At 37.5% G+C, this 7,389-nt stretch overlaps 1 pseudogene; it reads left to right on the top strand.

Moving 5' to 3' along the window:
• On the top strand, positions 1-1,476 carry LOC140858040 (uncharacterized; annotated as a pseudogene).
• The last annotated feature ends 5,913 nt before the right edge of the window (positions 1,477-7,389 follow it).

Genomic DNA, 7,389 nt, shown 5'->3' with positions numbered 1-7,389 from the left:
ATGCGAGATCATCCACAGCTTGATGCATGCATGATTGCCAATGTCATTAGAAGATCAGCTACAACAGAGATATCCATATCCATATCAGCCTATCAGGCTTATGTACATGATGCATGGCAATGCGAGGCATCTTATAGAAAGACGTGGATAACTAAACAACTTATTATAGGTGAGCTGTTTGGAGATTGGACAGAGTTCTATAATGCATTGGGTCCTTGGCTAGCTGCAATTCATCATGCCAATGAGGAGATCGTGGTACATTTTGCAAAATTTCCTACAACAGAGGCAAACACAAAGGTATTCCATTGAGTTTTTTGGATATTTGGTCCATGCATTCAGGGCTTCTAGTTCTGTCGCCCATTGATTAGTATCGATGCAATACATCTGTATGATCGATATAAGGGTATTCTCATGATAGCTATAGGAAGGGATGGAAATAGGAGTATCTATCCTCTAGCATTTGCCATTTGTGAAGGCAAAAACCGTAGTAGTTGGTCATGATTTTTATGGTGTTTGTGCTATTATGTGGCACGTGATCGTATAGGGATTGGCATAATTTCAGACTGACATTAAAAAATATTAGCTACTGTTTCAGATCAATCAGTTGGATGGACAGCACCATATGGATATCATAGATTATGTCTTCGACATATTGAGGCTAACTTAAATTATCGATTCCATGACGCTGTATTTTTAGCTTATTTTCATCAAACTGCAAAGCAAAATTAACCCTGAAAGTTTGATCGAAGCATGCAACATATTGAGAGAACATGGCCCAATTGCTTTCAATATCTGAAAACACATCCACTTGATGATCTAAGTAAATAGGTGCTGGTGCATGATACAGGTAGATGTAGGTATAGAATAATGAATACCAATCTATCTGAAAGTTTTAATAAGGTGTTGAAGGAGGCTCGCTCATTGCCCATTACTGCTATTGTTTGTCTTTCCTTCGAACGCTTGTCGAAGTGGTTCAGTATCAGATGTACAATTGCAGCATGAAGAAGGAAGGCCGGCAGAATATTCATAGATAAGATTAGACGAAAGTTAAATGCACGACAGCTAAAGTCTAGGGAGCATTGTGTGATTAAGTATAATAATCAATCAGGTTTGTATGAGATTCGATTGAGACGAAGGCATTATAGCTTCGATGAACTTGATTATACACAGACAATCAACTTAGGGGCATGCACATGCACATATAAAAAGTGGCAGTTACTGCATTATCCATGCTCCCACTTGTTTGCTGTTTGTGCCGGCGAGAACTTAGACTGGAAGCAGTTCGTTGATGACTGTTATACTATTGCATATTATGAACAGTCATCTGCATTTACCTTTCATCCTCCAGAGAGTTCACATTATTGGCCCGAGTGGACTGCACCGAGACTAATACCGCACCCATCCATAAGAAGACAAGAAAAGGGGCATCCACAGTCAAGGAGGATTCAAAATGATATGAATGTAATGGAGCGTTAAAATATTGTACGATGCGGATTGTACAAGGAGATGAGGCATAATCGGCGTAGATGTCTCCAACGACACTGATTTATCTCTACTTTTTATATGGTCTATCTTTATGTAATGCTTGTATTCTTTTTAAACTATTTTGATTATGTAATCATATCATGTAAACGCTTGAAAAAATGTACAAAATGATCATGTTGTTAATATTGGCTATTTAATGTTCTTACTATCTTTTTCGTACACTTGACTTTACATTTTGCACCATGGCAGGTTCAGACTTCGATGTACATCTGGGGCCGATTGATCCTATCGTGCTCTATCTCTAGACTCGACACTCTCCACTACGATGTGCGTCAGACGGCCACATCAGAAGATTATAGAGTATCTTCATATGGCTGGTTTTTATAGAGTTTTTAGGGTTTGTGACATACAGCTTGATTGGATCCTCATTACGTCATGGTAGAGCGATGGCATCAGGAGACTCATACTTTCCACCTCCGCATCGGAGAGGAGACGATCATGTTGCAGGACGTTGCTGTTCTACTTGGATTACGAGTGCATGGACCTGCTAACACCGGTACTACGTAGATTATTTGATCGGATCTCTGTGAGGAGTTGCTTGGGATTAGACCGTCAGAGATGATATTGTCGAGGTCTTCATTGAGATTTCATTGGCTTCGCGATATGTTCCACCACTTATCGGATGATGCAGATGATGAGATCGTACGGAGGCATTCATAGGCATTTATTCTTTATCTTATTAGTGGACATCTGTTTATCGATAAGTCTAGTTCTCATGTGCAGTTATTGTACTTATCCTTCTATATGATCTCGACGCATGTGGGCAGTGGAGTTGGGACAGTGCTACGTTAGCTTTCTTATATCGTGAGCTTTGTAGGGCCAGTAGACCAGATGCACGTGAGGTAGCAAGGCCATTGGTGTTGCTTCAGCTTTAAATTTGGGATCATTTACACGTCGGACGGCCAGATCAGGTGCTTCCCAAAATAGGAGCCCACTAGCCAGCAGCGGGAGGTGATGTAGCAAGACATGTCCTGTTAAATGTGGATGATGCTGATTTTGAGGGTCCATTTGGTGGCGTACAGTATGATCTGGCTGATTCACTAGGGTGTAGGTATGTAATCAGTAGTATTGATTTTACATGATAAATGACTGCATGTTTCAGTATAATAATATAGTGGCTTTATTTTGAACAGGTGGAGGACTCGACTGACTGGTGCTAGCAATCCGATATCGCACACAGTTATATATTATAGGGATTAGCTAGATCAGCAGCACGATGATCAAATATTGTGGGTCCCTTACACACTAGAGATATTAGCCGTATTGCTCGAGATATGTCGATCAGATCAGCATGTATGGAGGACATGCACATCTCTCATTTGCTTCGACATCATGGAGATCTATTTTCTGAAGCGCATGATGCAACAGTTTGGCATACATCAGGATGTCCCCCCACCATATGACACTCGAGATGCTCTCCACCGTTTGGATCGACGAGGGCGACATCGCCATGATTGGGTTCGAGAGCATCGGGAGTATATTGACGTATGGGAGCGACAGGAGGATTTGATTGTAGCTAGTCCACCCATGCTTCCTATGATGGATTATTATGATCCATATCTGTAGTGGTACAGGAACATCACTAAGCGATTCATCTCGCTATTGATGAGTGAGCGTCTCGAGATGAGGTTTCGTGCTTCGAGTGGCATGATGGACATTGTCGTAAGTACATTTTATTTTTATCTCATTTTGTTATGTTATTATTAGTATACTTATGAATAATATTTATTTTTTTGATAGTTTCAGAGGATCACATCGCTATATCATACGACAAAGAGTTGATTTCATTCAGTCACTGTTGGATGCAAAGATCGAGCACTTATCGATATTATGGATGGCCTTGTTGATACTATGCAAGTTGTCTCAAAGGATAGATGAGTTCAAACTGTGCCATCGACAGATGATCTGAGTACCTCTTCGTATGCCCAGCACACCTCATATCCTAACTTTTCAGACTTCGATCTCTCCATAGATGATGCATCTCTATCACAGAGAGTGGGCGAGCCTCCTCTTCCCTCCCCACCAATCGATACCACATCTGAGCCATCATATCAGCGGCCAGAGATGATACGTGTTTATGAGACACGGACGTGGAGAAGGCCCTAGTATATTGATATATATGCCTCTTGATAATTATGATATTTATACATCTTTTTAGCTAAAACAATTTTGCAATCAACTATTGAGTTACATTATTTTGAAATTAATATTACAAACTTTTTTATCCAAAAGCACATGTTACAATTTATGCTAGTTGCACAGAAAATTAATTATTGATCTTCATACAGGTTATATGATTGGAGTTTGGGATTATCTAATATTTTTAATATATTATAATAATATAATAATATATAATAATAAAATATATTATACTATATTATTATATATAATTATATTATATAATATATATTATATTATATTAATATAAAATATTGATATAATAAAATACTATAATATCATATCTATTATATTATTATAATGTATAACAGTAAAATAATATCATATATTGTATTACAAATTGATATAATACTGAGAATACATCAACATTACTTGGGGCACGGACTTGATTTGGCACGCAATATTAGTTTAGCATGGATTTGGCACGAAGTAAATCATTAGTTTGCACGAATTAAATATCTGAACTTTATATTAATCATCATAATAATTATCAAGATATACAAAATCTAACAGAGCAAATCATATTGTTCAGAGTCATTTTGAGTCATATATTGTACAACTGAGGTATTCCATGTATAATATAAACCATTCAATACCATTCATTCATTCATTCTTTCATACATATATGTAAACCATTCAACAATTCAATAGAGGATATGTAAACCACTCTACATTCAAGAAAATAAGAAAATAAGGTACTACATCATTATAACACACAACATATAAAACCAAAATACTATATCATCATAATACACAATACATAAAATTCGATACAGTCTCATCCTTAGGATCAGACTGAACAGTAGGACGAATGCGACGGATAGATGAGGATGGTCTAGAGGAGGATGGTTGAGGAGGTTGACTGGGAGGAGACTGACTAGATTGATCACTTGGAAGATTCGAAACAAGAATATTCATCTGTTGATCGATCCGGACAATATTCTACAAAACTATAGCCAATCCAGTAGAGAAAATATTTTATCTTTCTATCCCATCTGATTTTCTCTGTATCATAGTTTAAAGCACTCAAAGAGTGCAGATAACCTCAGCTAGCTAATGTTGCATATCTGTATGAGGTGAACATCTCTTTAATTCTTCGATACGACAAATCAAATTACGAATATCTTGTCTTATATCTTGCATCACTGAAATAAGATTATCCAATTTTTGCTCGAATGAAGAACTATGTATGCCGCTAGGATCCATACGTGTAGTGCTCTCTCCTGAAGATGAGAACTGAAAAATAGATGCAACCTTCCAAGCAATTGCATTGACCACATCCAGAGTTATCCTCACTTGCTCAACAGGTTCCATACGTTCCGTAGATCTGGAAGGTCCTACTTCACTTCTATATTAAGGTCTTTCTTTCTCAACTGAAATATCATCCTCCACATATTTTCTACTTCCATATTTTCTAATTCACTCACCATCAGTTTTAAACCAATGCATTCTGTGGAGGGCTTCTTCATTGATTTTGCTATCTCTGTCTAATTTTGTTGATTGTTTACCCTGAATCCTTACTCTATAATGTTTAAAGATATGAGTTAAAATTATGACATAAGGTAAGGATATCTGTGCTCTACCCATCACTTCTTGCATAGCCTTGATGATCATTTTTGAAAGGTTGAGTGGGATGCATTGGACTACATGATACATAATTGCTAAGTCCCTCTCTATTACAGTATCAAATCCTCCTGCTTTAGATTATATAATTCAGCAAATAATAATATGGAGGAGTCTCATTTCAATATTTAAGTGTCGCCCATAAATTTTACGGAATTGACCGTGATCTTCTACCTCAAGAATAGTTTCTATTCTTATACTTTTATCTCCTGCAGGTCATTATAGTTGGAAGTTTCAAAATTTATCCTAGTATTTCATCATCAAAATAAATTTTCTTTTCTTTCATCGAAGATGATACGATTTCTTCTTCAAATAAAATATTCTCATAAAACTCTCTAACTAACTTCATAAATATTGGGGCTTCAGCTGTGCAGATGAATTTTCATCCCATATTTCTAATTAAGTTTGCAATCTCGAATCCTTCTGAATTTAAAAAATTCATATCAACAATATAGTCTGAGAGAATATTTTTATCACTTATTGGAGTTCTTGGAGGAGGTGATCTTGAAGGAGGTGATGAAGCTGGTACTTTGCTTGCTCCTCTTCTCCTTCTACTTTCTTCACTTCTGGTTGCCCTTTGGCATTGGGGAAGATGCATCTTTGGAGCCATCAGGTTGAAGGTTGGTCGAGAAGAAGATGGGAAGGAGGTTTTTGGTTTGAGAAAGAGATGAGAAGGAGATTTTGGGTTTGAGATTTAAGATATTAGTGGAGATGGTATGATGGTTGTGGAGTCGAGATGCTAGAAATTTTAAGGAAAGCTAGAGATTTTGAGAGGAAGAATAGGAAGTCGATATTCCAAACTAGTTCGGTGACTTAAGTCAGATCCAATGAATATAAAAGTGGTGGAAGGAAGGCACCTAAAATCGGACCTACATCAAGGATGTAGGCACCTACATCAAGGATGTAGGCACCCCGCTCCTCTTTTCCGTGTTGGGCAATTTTTCGATCAATTTCTGTATCCAGGTCAATTTGTTTCTATCCGATTTGATCCAAGTTCAAATCTCGACCAACAACCTAGCTTGTCCTCTTTATTCAAGGCAGGGATTCACCGTAACCTAACTCCATGTTGGGTCGGGTCACGAGCATCTCTAACCATTTTAGGTCACGGGCATCACCTATTTTAAGTAGCGGTGCAGGCGTACAGACAAGAAGATAATCTATACGCACACATCAAAATGAAACCCTCCATTTGCACACTTGGATATGAGCACCGATCCAATGGAGGAGGATTCGACCGAAATCCTCTATTTGTCCACTTGGAGATGAGCACCGATCCAACGGAGGAAGATCCGACCGGATGAAAGATGGGATATGGGAGGGAAAGTCGCCCTATAGTAGGGGCGGCTCTATAGCGGGCCGATAGGATTGGAGATTAGTGCCGATCCAACAGAGAAGGTGGACCGGAAGAGAATAAAGTGGTCCTATAGTGGGCGGCTTTGTGAGTCGGTCATTTATTGGACGGGTTTGTCAGTCACCCTTCCACCAGGCAATTTTCCCTGGCTGACTTGAAAGTGGGCTAGGTGGCACCTAAAGTCACCCTATCATAGGACGATTTTCCTCCGAATATTATTTTAGTAAATACTTTTTGAAAAATATTATTTTCATAAATTATTTTTAAATTAACAGTAAATCAGTAAAATAACCCAAAAATATACTTCCTAAGCTAGCTCAACATCGTTAGTTTTCTTATTTCGGAATAGAGATTATTGCCCGCACGACACCCAAATCAAATTTCATGATGGATAACATGCCAAATTAACCCTTATATTTTCATGAGTTTTTGATTGCACATTATACCTGGGTGTGGTCCAAATAATAATTTCTCGATCTAACAATTAAAATTGTTGGCAACCGATTGTCCACATGGATGATTGAAAAGTACACGATTCCAACGAGATGTTTCTTAGTTTGATAGTTTTTTAGAGCTTTTTTTCTATGTTGATGTTAATTTTAGCTTAATAGGTTTTATTTTAAAAATATTATTTTAAATAATATTTTTTAGAATAAAAATATCATTCTAAATGGCACTCTTAATGCCAACTT

Source organism: Elaeis guineensis, chromosome 5 (assembly GCF_000442705.2).
Source record: "Elaeis guineensis isolate ETL-2024a chromosome 5, EG11, whole genome shotgun sequence".
NCBI lineage: Eukaryota > Viridiplantae > Streptophyta > Magnoliopsida > Arecales > Arecaceae > Elaeis > Elaeis guineensis.
The sequence above is the reverse complement of the archived record's forward strand: the minus strand, read 5'-3'. Positions and strand labels throughout refer to the sequence as shown.